We start from the raw sequence: 14,156 nt of genomic DNA, 5'->3' as shown, positions 1-14,156 counted from the left end.
CTGCATGAATATTCACGTTAAACAATTCTCTTTCTGTCTTTACCTCTTTTTTTCCCCTTCCTTCACTTTCTTTCTCTCTCTTTTTCTTCCTTCTTCCCTTCCTCTTTCTTTCTTTCTGTTTTCCCTCTCTGACCCTTTTAATTCCTTCCCCACTCAGGCTCCAGTGCTTCTCTCAGGCTCATGGGAATTTTACGGTCCCTTGGGTTGAAAGATTACTGACCCATCAAAGTCCAATGACGTGGAATCAGAAGATCTATTTTTTTCCCCTACTTTTTAAGGAAGTGTGTTATGTCGTATGCCATCCAACCATCTCATCCTCTGTCGTCCCCTTCTCCTCCCACCTTCAGTCTTTCCCAGCATGAGGGTCTTTTCAAATGAGTCAGTTCTTCACATCAGGTGGCCAAAGTATTGGAGTTTCAGCTTCAACATCAGTCCTTACAATGAATATTCAGTACTGAAGTCCTGGAGTAGCATTTTTTACTTCCTTCAAAAACTTTCCCTTTGCGTTCACAGCTTGGCTAATTGTTTGGCACAAGAGGTCTAGCTTTTGACCTGTCTTTGCTCTTGACACGCCTTCCTCACTAAGCCTAGTCATTTCTGGCATTTGAGGGGTATGTGGCTTCCTTTTAGGAGAACTAAACTTGCCATTTCTTAGGCTAAGTAGAGGACTGTTCATTAGGTTCCCCCTACCCCACTGATTCTACTTGCCAAGCTTTCCCGCAGTGAGTCCACACCGCCAGTCAGGTGAGGCCTCACCGCCTCTCAGCACTGCCTCTCGGTGGTGAGTGACTCCACTCACTCACTTCCACTCGCATCTCTGACCTCTCTTACTCTGGGTGAAATCCCTCCCTTTGTTGCTCAATCTCAAAGGCACTCTCTGTGTCTCTTTTCCTTTTGCAGCCATTTCTATGGCCCATTAAACTCTAAATCAGAATAATAGAATGGAAAAAAATAATTTCCCTCCCTTAAGCACAAGGAGCTATTAATCTTCCAATTTTTCATGGATGCGAGAGAAAGTTAATTATACGCCAGTTTTCCAGTGTTGCAGAGAAAAATAAAAGAAAGTAGCAAACCTTCTACCCAACTGTGGATTTGTCTATCGCTCCTCTTCTACCAGTTCTATCATATATTTTGAAGTTCTGTTGATTATATACACATTTAGGATGGATCCTCCTGGGTGGACCTCTAATTCTCCTTTCGGCAATAACACTGCTTTCTCATGAATTCTCTCTGTTGTTGGGGTGAGTCTAATCCCTCCCCCAACTACCAGGTTGGTCCATGACACAGGCATGACCAAGGAGAGTACCACTGCCCCACCTCTCCCATCCCTGTGGCAATGGTTGACTTAGGAGTATATTCATCACACCAAGTGGGCTACTCAGAGCCAGTAAGCACATCACAGGGCGTTTCAGTGGGCTCCTAACCAAGTCTGAATATCTTTGAGCATGAGACATCTCACCTGCCTCAGGTGATTCATATGACATTAAGATTTAAATGCAAATCGTTACATGATTGCTAGTAGAACCAATAGCTTCAGTAGAGTAATAAAAAGAGGGGCAGGGGGTGGAGACCTATAACTCAACATACAGCACTGACAAAGGGAAAGGAAAGGAAAAAAAAGGGAAAATTCAAGGCAAATAGAAAGCAAAAATAAGATGGTTCGCAATAAATATAGTGGATATGAGTCACTTATTTAAAGATGGATTTATCACACTGAATGGAAAAAAGAAAAGAAAATTCAGCCACATGCTATAACCAGGACACTGTGCTGAAGCAAATTCACTCAGATGAGTTGAAAAGAAAGAAATGGGAAAAATATACCATGAAAATTCTGATCAAAAAATAGTATAGCAATATCAATGTGGAATTAATATTGGAAAATCAAGTGGAATTACAGCAAAATAGTCCCTCTTGTAGCAAAGAGGATCCATGTTCCTCTTTTCTATAGTTATTTCTATATTTTTTTAATTAATTAACTTTTTCTTTTCTTTTTTTTAATTGAAGGATAATTGCTTTACAGAATTTCGTTGTTTTCTGTCAAATATCAACATGAATCAGCCATAGGTATACATATGTCCCCTCCCTCTTGAACCTAAATTAATTTATTTTTAGTTGAAGTATAACTGCTTTAAATAATGTGTTGATTTCTGCCATATATCAACATGAATCAGCTGTAGGTATACATGTATTCCTATGGGAGGTTCTCCCTCTTGAACCTCCCTCTCATCTCCCACCCAATCCGATCCCTCTGGGTTGTCGCAGAGCACCTGATTTGAGCTCCCTGCGTTATATAGCAAAGTTTCCACTGGCTATCTATTTTACATATGGTACTCTGTATGTTTCCATGCTTCTCTCTCAATTGTCCCAACTTCTCTTTCCCCCACTGTGTTGACAACTCTGATCCTATATCTGTGTCTCTGCTGATGACCTGAAAATAGATTCATCAGTATCATCTTTCTAGATTTCATATATATACATTAATATACAATATTTGTTTTTCTCTTTCCAACTTTCTTTACTCTATATGACAGGCTCTAGGTTCATTTACCTCATTAGGACTGACTCAAATGTGTTCTTTTTTACGGTTGAGTAATATTCCATTGTATGTATGTACCACAACTTCTTTATCCTTTCACCTGTTGATGAACATCTAGGTTGCTTCCAAGTCCTAGCTATTGTAAATTGTGCTGTGATGAAACTTGGGGTACATGCGTCTCTTTCAATTATGATTTTCTCACAGCATATGCCCAATAATGGGATTGTTAGGTCATATGGTAGTTCTATTCCTAGTTTTTTAAGGAATCTCTATTTGTCCTGCATAGTGGCTGTATCAATTTACATTCCCACCAACAGTGCAAGAGGGTAGTCTTTTCTCCACACCCTCTCCAGCATTTATTGTTTGTAGATTTTTTGATGATGGCTATTCTGACCAGTGTGAGGTGATAACTCATTGTACTTTTGATTCACATCTCTCTAATAATGAATTCGGAGAAGGCAATGGCACCCCACTCCACTACTCTTGCCTGGAAAATCCCATGGATGGAGGAGCCTGGTAGGCTACAGTCCATGGGGTTGCTAAGAGTCGGACACAACTGAGCGACTTCACTTTCACTTTTCCCTTTCATGCACTGAAGAAGGAAATGGCAACCCACTCCAGTATTCTTGCCTGGAGAATCCCAGGGACGGGGGAGCCGGGTGGGCTGCCGTCTATGGGGTCACACAGAGTCGGACACGACTGAAGCGACTTAGCAGCAGCAGCAGCAGCAGCAATAATGAATTATGTTGGGCATCTTTTCATATCTTTATTATCCGTCTTATGCCTTCTTTGGAGAAATGTCTGTTTAGGTCTTCTGTCCATTTTTTGATTGCTTTCCTGGTTATTATATTTTTAGCAGGACATGTGGGCATCCAGAACAAACACTCTTTTCCAGTCTCTCGGGCATGATCTACGTTTGGACCAATAGGATGTGAGCAAAACTATTGTGTAGTCGCTTCTTGTGTCGTGCGTGTTCTTGGGGAGGGACAGTTCTGGAGGTCACTGCTATTAATATCAACCTAGCCACCTAATGCATCGCTCACTATCTCGGGCTGTAACAGAAGTGCCGAAACTGAGCTCATCTACAATCTAAGTGCATGGGCACGCTGGTACTCAGAACACTGTATTAATTTGTGTATCAACGAAAGGTATGTTATTGTATTCATCTTCAAATTGCTTATAAATTGTGCACCCTTATACAATGCCTCCTATGGCTATGGTGTCGCTGCCCTTTACCCTACAGATTAAGGCTCTGCTCCCACAGTAGGGACTGGGGAGAAACATCTGGGCGAGGGGGAGGGGGCAGTGTCCCTCCTGCGGTGGCAGATGCTCACTTCCCCTGGGCCTGGACCACAAGAGTGCTTCCTCAAGGACTCTCCCTAACCTTGGGGTCTGGAGAGAAAAAAATCCCCCTTGGGCTTCACGTTTTCTGTCTTTACTAGTCTCTTAAGCATTCCGACTGAATTCCCGCTGCAGTCTAGCTGTGTCGGCCAACGCTCACGCCTTGTCTCTCCCGGTGGGCACTTGTTTCTTCTTGGATTTCATTCTAGTTGGTTGTCCTCAGTTCTCCCATGCGTTCAATAAAAGTTGTCAACTTGTCATTTTTCCAGCTTAAAAAAAAAATTCTTTGCTGGGGTGGGAATAATATGCTTTCCAGGCTGCCACATCTAGGACAGAAACGGGAAGACAGGGTTGAGTTACTTTTCTAAAGGAAAAGAAAATATATCATTTTGCTCACTCAGTTTATGGACTGAATAGTAATCATTTTTTTATATAGTAAATTGCCATTTGGTTCTTTAGTTAAAGTTTTTCTCCATTAAAAAAAATTGAAGTATGGCTGATTCATAATGTTTCAGGTGTGTAGCAAAGTGATTTGGTTATACATACATACGTGTGTGTGTGTGTTTTCTTTTTCAGATTCTTTTACACTATAGGTTATTACAAGATCTTGAATATAGCTCCCTGTGCCATGTAGCAGATCCTTGTTGTTTATCTATTTTATATATACTAGTGTGCATCTATTAATCCCAAACTCCTAATTTATTCCTCCCTCCCCCTTTCCCCTTTCATTCCATAAGTTTGTTTTCTATGCCTAATGCATCTGTTTCTGTTTAGTAAATAAGTTCATTTGTATCATTTTTTTTAGATTCCACAGATAAGTAATATCATAAGCTATTCCTCTTTCCTGTCTAACTTTACTTCGCTTAGTCTGATCATCTCTAGGTACATCCATGTGGCTGCAAATGGCATCATTTCATGCTTTTTATGGCTGAGTAGTAGTTCATCGTGTACATTTACTACATCTTCTTTATCCATTCATCTGTCAGTGGACATTTAGGTTGCTTCCATATCCTGCCTCTTGTAAACAGTGCTGCAGAGAACACTGGGGTCTATGTATCTTTTTGAATTAGAGTTTTCTCTGAATATATGTCCAAAAGTGGGATTGCAGGATCATTTAGTAGTTCTAGTCTTTTAAGGAATCTCCATACTGTTTCCAGAGAGGCTCCACCAGTTTATATTCCCATCAACAGTGTAGAAGAGTTAGTTCCCTTTTCTTCACACCCTCTCTGGTATTTTTTATTTAGCCAATTGATTCTTATAATTCCATGAGGTAAGTGGTTGCTATTCCCATTTGCAGATGAGGTTTGGAGAGGAAGCAAGAAGGAGCGGGGATTCCCTTTGACCCTGCCTGATTGCCTGCGCACCACCGCTCTGTACTGCCTTCTGAGATCACAGGGTGTGAGCGCGAGATTAGGAGGGAGCTGGGGAGGAGGCGGAGCCCCTGTGTCCTTAGCCAGGGCTCAGACGAGCTTTAAGGCCTGAGCCGGGGAACGGCAAAGGTGTTCAGGGCGAGGCGAGAGAATGGCATGGTCTGTAGTGTGCTTCATAGGTGGACTCAGGAGGAAGCAGGTCTCGGGGAAAAGAGGACCACTGGCTGAAGAAATGCAGAAGGCTTTCTACTGAGCTTTTTGCTGCCCCCACAACAAAGCGTGGAGTCCTCACAACTTGGAATCTGGGCTCAGAGCCAGGGCAGGGGTGGAGGCTCTCCCAGTGTTGGGGAATTTAGGCCTTGGCCCTGTGTGTGGGGATTGGGGGTGGAGGAATGTGTATCAAAAATCCATGATGGCGATGGAGCTACAGGAAACAAGACTGACGCTTCTGCTCAGAAGCACTCCCAACCCCAGGACAAAAGTGTGTGTTTGTAGCACCTTCCTTTAATATACAGACACACACAATCTTTTTGTGGGTTTCCCTAGAAGATTTTGATTACATATTTATCCACACATCCATTCATTTTTTTTCATTCATTTATTCATCAATAAACATTCATTGAAGAAAGTAGGGAAAACCACTAGACCATTCAGGCATGACCTGAATCAAATCCCTTACGATTATACAGTGGAAGTGAGAAATAGATTCAAGATATTAGATCTGATAGGCAGAATGCCTGAGGAACTATGGACGGAGGTTCATGACATTATACAGGAGGCAGTGATCAAAACCATCCCCAAGAAAAAGAAATGCTAAAAGGCAAAATGGTTGTCTGAGGAGGCCTTACAAATAGCTGTGAAAACTAGAGAAGTGAAAGGCAAAGGAGAAAAGGAAAGATATATTTGTGTGTGTGTGCTTGGCTATATTTTTTTTATGTTTTGGCTTTTTGGCTGCAAAGCACACGGGATCTTAGCTTCCCATTGGGGATTGAACCCACACCCCCTGCTTTGGAAGGCAGAGTCTTAACCACTGGACCACCAGGGAAATCCCAAGGCATTTATTTTTTGAGAGGGAGATTTTATCTTTTTATAAAACACAGACAGAGCCCAATATGCCCTAGACCAGGGCGTACAATACAATACATATCTTCTGCAGGCCGTATGACCTCTGTCACAGCCAATCCCTCTGCCTTTTAAGCAAGAAAGTAGCCATGGACAACACACCAAAAGCTGGACACAGCATGGCTATGTTCCAATAAAACTTTATTTACAATCCAGGCAGTGAGCCAGAAGAGGCCCAAGAGCCATAGTCTGGCAGCCCCTACCTGAGGCCAGTCCCAGATGCCTGAGTCTCCCCTGTAGTGGAAACACTTTTCTTCTGCCTTTGCCCAGATGGATGCTATGGCTCTGCCTGGCCATTCTACAGCCCTCAAAGAAGCCTCCCACTGGGAGATGCTGCCAAAGTCTGACCATAGCCCTGGGCCGAGCTTGTGCTTTTCTGCATCCTGTCCAGGGAGGCCCAGCTCATTCTTAAAGCCCTCTTGCCTGCAGGCTGTCCGGATGCCCTCTTCAGTGTCCACCCTGGTTGCCCACTCTGGACAGTGCCTGTGCTCATCTGACCTCCTTGACGCCTTCTCCCACTGAAACTGATCTATTAGGAGAAGAGGTAATGCAGCCACTTCATAAGCCTAAAAGTATCGATCACCCATCGTACATCCACTCACCGCTAATCCAGTGGAACAAAGCCAGAAGGTGGAATTTCAGGGCCTCTGATGAACCTTGTAGCTTGTGACCTGGAGTGCCTGGACCCAAGGCTGGTGGACCTGACTTGTCTTAAGAGATGTACTTGGGGATGTGCCTGCCTGCAGGAGCAAATCAGAGGTGCTCCTCAGGTTGGAGCCCATTTAATGGTCCAGCCACTGGCATTTTTTTTCCCCAGTGAAGTGTCTGGTCAGTTTCCTAGAGGTCCTCACCCCAGAGAGGACAATGACACCCTCTGTTTGTGTGGCCATAGGGCTGCTAGCAAAGGGGTATGTAATTCTGACCATGCTCCAGAAAAGGGGTTTGTGCACTCCCTAACCTCTGTATCCCTCAAAGAGACCCTTGGCCAGCTGTAGCAGGCCTCTCTTCCCTCTCCCCCAACCCTTCATCACCGCCTCCACCATACTTCCTTCGCACAGAACCTCTGCAGAAGGCAGAAGGAACCCTGCCAGGCTCCTGTGAGCTGGTGCAGACACCCCTAGCTTTCATTCAAGGTCCTTCTGGCCTTCTGTCCCCACCATTCCTCCCCTTCACCACCTTTTCCCTCACTTTATCCCCCACTCTAGCTACTACAGCCAGCTAATTATGACAAAGCTGCTTCCTGTTTGTTATGGAGAGCAGATTTACGGGGGGTGGGGGTCGGGAGGAGTAATTATTTACTAGAAGCCAGGAATCAGGGGGCAGTTACACAAGAGGTTTTGGGAAACCAAGCTCATTCAGATGACTCAGATAGGATTCATTTCTTCTCATTCCAATGCCTTTAGCTTTCTAAGGCACCGGGGCCTTGGAATGCAGAAGCAATTTCTCTATATTGATTTCTGAAGAAATTGCATTGGCAGGAGATGCGGGTTTGATCCCTGAGTCGGGAAGATCACTCCAGTATTCTTGCCTGGGAAATCGCATGGACAGAGTAGCCTGACGGGCTACAGTCCATGGGGCCGCAAAGAGTCCATGGGGCTGCAAAGAGTCCATGGGGCCGCAAAGAGTCCATGGGGCTGCAAAGAGTCCATGGGGCCGCAAAGAGTCCATGGGGCTGCAAAGAGCTGGACACGACCGAAGAGACAGAGCACACACACCAAAGAAGTTAAACCAATAGGCACTTTTATTTTTGCTTCCAAGCTTTTAATTTTGCTTTCCTTTAGAGGTTTTTCGTTGCTGGGGAGTGAAAATGTTTAATACATGATTGCATTTTGACTTATGTCTTCTAGGATTGAGTACATAGAGGGTGCAACCTGGACAAATAATACAAAAATGAATTGTGTGCAGTAACTCAGCAAAGAGGAGTTTGGGAAGCCATGGGGGATTTGTGTTTATTTGACTTTGGATCTTTGACACAGGAATACACAGGTGGTCTTTTACAAAAAAATTTATAAGCAATTTTAGATTATGAAAAAATTGTAAAAATAATGTGGATGTCCATATAGTGGTCACCCAACTTCCCCTGATGTTAAATTTTACATAACACAAACATTCAAGTTATCAAAAGCAGGAAATTAACACTAATACAACTCTATTAACTAAACGATAGATCTTAGTGGAATTTCAAAAGTTCTCCCACTAATGTCCTTTTCCCTGTCCAGTATCCAATCCAGAATTCCACACTGTAGTTAGTCATCATGTCTGCTTAGTCTCTTCTAGTTTGTGAAAGCTTATCAGTTTGAAGGTTTGTCTGATGTTGTCTTGTGAATAGATTGAGATTATGCATTTGGCAAGAATGCCACAGAAATGATGTCGCGCCTTTCTCTGTGCATCACATCAGGGGTGCGTGATGTCAGTATGTGTTATCACTGGTAAGGTTAATCCTGGCCACTTGGTTAAGATGGTAAGTTGCTCCATTATAAACTTACCATTTTTTTCCTCTGTAATTAATGAATACCTTATGGGGAGATAGTTTGAGACTCTGCAAACAGTGTGTTTGTCCTCATACTTTTGCTCACTGATTTTAGCAGCCATCAGTGGTTCTTTCTTGCTTCTAACAGTTCTTAGTGTGATTTTGCCCAAAGCCAAGCTTTCTGTTTTCTTCATTCTCTCTACGTTTATTGACTGGAATTCTGTAGGACAGAACTGTCCCTTCTCCTATATTTTATTTAGTTATTTATTTATAACAGTATGAACTAAAGGATACTAGTTTTATTCCATGGGTTATAATATATTACTATCATTATTTACATGGTTACTAAACTTCTTCCACCTTTGGCATTAGGAACGCCTTCAGGTTGGCACTTATGTCCTTTGATGTCCTAAATTTTGTTTTTAGTACTTCTTTACTTCCTGGCACCATAAGATGTTTCAGGCTAATTTTGTATTTTTTTCAGCCCCATCTATGGAATCAACCATTTCTGCAGTGAGTTCTGGTTTCTTTTATTTGAGAATGGTGTTTAGAAACCAAGACCTGGACACCTGGTGTACTCATTGCTAATGAGGTATCATTTCTCCCAGAGCCTCTCAGCAGACAGACCCAGGAAACCACACACACATATTTCTGAATCCTTCAATGTGTGTGTGTATTTTATTCTAACCTTCCACCTTTCCTCATTCATTACTCTTTTTGAGCAGTGAGAAGACAAAAACAAAACAAAAGTGTCTTTCATTATCCACAATATTTTCATTTGTTTGTTCAATCTTAGTATAGCCGTAAAGTAGTTTCAAGATTGCTATCTTACACCCCACGGAAAACAAATTTGCTAGCTAGAGTACAGCATTTGCATATATATATTTGCAACTTTTCCCTAATTTTTTAAAGATTTTTGGTTCCTTGTTCCTTAGGAGTTCTTCAAGTATCAGGAGGGATTCCCAGATGGTGCTAGTGGTAAAAACAAAACCCACCTGCCAACGCTAGAGACATAAGAGACTTGGGTTTGATCCCTGGGTCAGGAAGATTCCCTGGAGGAGGGGAGGGCAACCCCCTCCAGATTTCTTGCCTATAGAATCCAATGGACAGAGGAGCCTAGCAGGCTGCAGTCCAGGGTCACAAAGAGTCAGACTTAGCACGCAAGCACACACAGGGATTAGGAACATTGACCTGTTGTCTATGGTATATGGTACAAATATTTTCTCCCCCTATTAGTTACTTTTACAGCTGTTTATGATAATTTTTTGCCTTGTGCTTAACTGGGTTTTTTGTTCACTTGATTTGTTTCAATTTAGTCAAATTGATCTCTGTTTTCTTTTGTTGTGACTGGGCTTTGAGGCAGGGTTAACTTAGTTAACCTCTTAACTGAGGTTAAGAGGAATTCAACCATGCTTTTTTCCTAGTACTTTTATGGTTTAGATTGCTAATCCATTTGCATATGGGGTGAGGTATAGATCTAATTTTATCTTTTTCCAGTTGTTTCAGCACCATTTATTAGAAAATATCATCTTTGCTCTAGGAATTTGAGACACTCCCTCTTTCATATACTGAATTTCCATGAGTACTTGGGTCTGTTCTATTCTCTTTCACTAGTCTTTTCTTCTGTTCCAGCACCAATACCATGATGTTTTCATTATGGCCACCCTTTGTGATATGTTTTAATGCCCAGTGGAGCTACTTCCCTCAGGAGTTTTTCTTTTTAATGTTTCCCTGTGTGCTCTTGTATGCTTGTTTTTCTATATGAATTTTACTTATCAACTTGTCTAATTCCATAAAGAGCTTGTTGGTGTTTTTGTTGTGGTTTCATTAACTTTTAAAAAGTAACAAAAAAGGGAGAACTGACATGTTTATAACGTTGTTATCCTAACCAGCAACAACAACTGTCTTTTCCATTTCTTAAAGTCTACATCTGTGTTTTTCAAGAGTATTTTTTATATTTTCCTCATTTAGATTTTGTGTGTTTTTCACTAGCATAAACTTAGTAAAGTTTGTCCCAAAGTATGTCATTCTCCCCAAGCTATTATAAATGAAGTTTCTAGCATTGCTGTCTGCATACACTCTGCACACTTGACTGTATCCTGCCTTGCATCACTCTCTCTATAAAACTGGAGCACCTCAGTAAGATCTTAGCTGTCTCATGAGCAGGGACCTAAATTTGTATTTTCCTCTTCTTGTGTCCCCTACCTATTTGGTTGAGATTTTTGCTATGATTAATTGGTGAAATGACATGAAGCTTCTGTGTCTGACCCTGAATCTTACTACACAGACATGTTTTAAAACAAAAGGGTATTTCCTGTTTACCTTTCCAAATTCATGCCCCTGTTGCTTTAACTCCAGGCAGTCAGTCTAGGTGTGGAGACAGCTCTCTTCCTGCCTAACGTGACCAAGCTTTCCGTGACCATAGTCTTCCTAGAAAGGGCTTGGTTATATCCTGATTATATTTTGCTTTCAGCCCATACATCTCTTCCTGGAGTTGAGGCAATGACAGGAATCTAAATATTCTGAACCTCTCATTTCACAATTTTTTCCAGGGTCAGCCTGGTAACTATTGAAGTTTACAAGAGCCAGAGTCCATGACCTGTGGGTAAATGGCCATCTAGTAAGGCCTCTGGGTCATGTGGGAACAGCCAGTCTTGAACTTACCCCTGGCGACTGCCACCATTGTGGCTACGGCAGTACACTGAGTGGGTGCTTAACAAATATTTTCTGGATGTCAGATGGATGGATGGATATATTGACAAGGGACTGACTAATGGATGGACAGGTAGATATATGGATGATTTTTAAATTTCATCAGTAGTCCCTTAGGTTAATAGTGAGTGTTTAGAGTACACGTGGCCACAAGCAATCTTTCTCCTCAAACAACCAATATCCGGACAAGCCACAAAGCACAGCCAAAAAAGGGGGAAAAAAGCCTTTCGGGAATTCCTTGGCAATCCAGTGATTAGGACTTGGCACTTTCACTGCCAGCTGCATAGCACAGCCAAAACAAACAAATAAATATTTTTTCTAAAAAAACCTTGTTTAAGAAAAATTATTTAGGAAGTTGTTAATTAAAGCACTGTCATATTCACCATTACCATCATCAGTATCACCTTAAAATTATAATAGAATAGATATTATGTAATGAAACAAGAATCTCAAGGAGAAAAACATTTGAGAATTAATTCAGAATGTGTGATAACATCAATCAACATGCTATTACACTTTCTAAAACTACCACACATGCACTAAATACACAGATTGTTTAGTAGGAGAAAAGGAATTTGATGTTTCCTCAAAATGGATAAGAGTGTATCTTGGAAATCAAATTAATGGACACAGTAAAATAGCAAAATAAATTTGATCAACTCTAAATTGTTGGATCCAAAGGAGAAAGGAGAGCATGACCATTTTCAAGTCATAAGTTATTCCCAAGCTCTATTTCAGGCCAGAAACTTACTATCCTTTTACAGGAGCACAATTCCATCCTTGGTCAAAATTTCACACCCCAACCCTTTCCTCTCTCTCCTCTCTCCCTTATTAGCTCTTCCTACCTCCTCTCTCTTCTCCCCAGCTGTTAATCTCTTATTCTAAAAAGGAGCTGACAAACTCATTAACTTGAAATATATGTGACTCATACTAGTGTCTGGAATTACGGCTTCCAAGGGGATTCAAGCTTTAATGGGAGCCAAGAACCATGTTGCTTTTAATATAGTATAGTGCTTTTCAAAAATTAAAGTGTGGTTGATTTACAATGTTATATTAACTTCATGTGTGTAACACAGAGATTCAATATTTTGATAGATTACCATCTATTTGAAGTTATTACAAAATAATGGCTCTACATAAAAAAGAATGAAATAATGCTGTTTGCACCAACATGGATGCCACTAGAGGTTATCATACTAAGTGAAGGGAGTCAGAAAGAGAAAGACAAACATCATATGATGTCACTTATATGTGGAATCTAAAATATGACACAAATGAAACTATGAAACAGAAACAGAATCATGGACACAGGAAACAGACTGGTGGTTGCCAAGGGAGGGGGTTGGAGGAGCAAGGAGTGGTCAGTTGGGGTTCGCAGGTATAAGCTTCTATACATAGGACGGATAAACAAGGTCCTACTACATAGCACAGAGAACTGTATTCAATACCCTATCATAAACCATAATGGAAAAGAATATGTATATGACTGAGTCACTTTGCTGTACAGCAGAAATTTACAAAATTATAAATTAACTATACTTGAATTTTTTTAAACTGACAAAATTAATGACTCTATTACCTCATGCTGTACAATATATCCATGTCGCTAAGAACCACATTTGTAAGTGAGAATTTTCAAAGTATATCAAGTCAGGAAGGAGACCCACATTGGGGGTACATTTTACCCTGCATCCTTGAAATCATTCCTCCCAACTCACAGTCTTCTCCGGGGTTCCCAGCATCCCAGGAAGAGCAGCACTGGCCAGGACCTGAGACCAAGCTGCCCCAGTGTCCTGCCCTGGAGTCTGCCAGGCAGTGGTTTCTGATCTTTAATCTACCTCCTCCAGAGCCTAGGGATCTAGGTTCCAATCAGACCATCCTCCTCCACGCTGTAAAGCCTTCAGGAAAGACAGCAAAACTTTGATTTGAGAAGTGGCTGTTGGCAAGAGCTAACAGGCCTTATCTCTGCCCAGAGCTAATCATCTAGAAGTGGACAGAACATCAAAATGAGCACGAGAGCCATCCACCCATCTGGGTTACTGGTACTTACTCTCTTCCAAACATTTCTCCATCATTTCCTCACTTGCTCCCAACAGCCGTAAGACAAGTATCATAAACCCCAGCGTAGAGAACACTGGCCCAGAGAGGTTATATAACTAGCTCTAAATAGCGCATTGTAGACTCTGGCAGAGATTCTGGGTAAGCCTCGGACTATCTGCCTGGCAGCATTCCTGCTCTGTTGGATGGTTCCAAATGAGAGAGGCACCTACAACTGGAAAATTCTAACCAGGTCAACAGCCCAGGAATTTGCACATCTGTTTTATAAAGGTTGCCCCAGCCTGGGACATGGTGAATATCTATACACAAATGCACATCTCAGAAGTGGATGGTTGACAAGGTGAATCCAGGCACAAACCAGCACATAGCACTCTCTTATGTGTGGGTTTTGAATTTCAAGTGGTTATTGTTCTTTGATCCCATAGAAATCAACATTGTTACTTTTTAGATAAGGTTTGAGCATAATTCTGGGACAACTCAGCTAAAGGTTGACTCAGTAGGGCTTGCCTAGACTGGCTCTTCTCTCTTTTCCCATCTGAAGGCTCCT

At 41.8% G+C, this 14,156-nt stretch overlaps 1 long non-coding RNA gene across 1 annotated transcript; it reads right to left on the bottom strand.

The window, feature by feature from the left end:
* Positions 1–3,301: 3,301 nt before the first annotated feature.
* LOC145534456 (uncharacterized) lies at positions 3,302–13,678 on the bottom strand. Its single transcript, XR_014074640.1, has 2 exons — positions 13,602–13,678; positions 3,302–4,203 (listed from the first exon to the last, which is right to left on the bottom strand). It is a non-coding gene; the product is annotated as an uncharacterized LOC145534456 (long non-coding RNA).
* Between the last annotated feature and the right edge of the window lie 478 nt (positions 13,679–14,156).

This window comes from Giraffa tippelskirchi, chromosome 14 (assembly GCF_054371585.1).
Source record: "Giraffa tippelskirchi isolate mGirTip1 chromosome 14, T2T-mGirTip1v1.2.pri, whole genome shotgun sequence".
In the NCBI taxonomy this organism is placed as follows: Eukaryota; Metazoa; Chordata; class Mammalia; order Artiodactyla; family Giraffidae; genus Giraffa; species Giraffa tippelskirchi.
The sequence above is the reverse complement of the archived record's forward strand: the minus strand, read 5'-3'. Positions and strand labels throughout refer to the sequence as shown.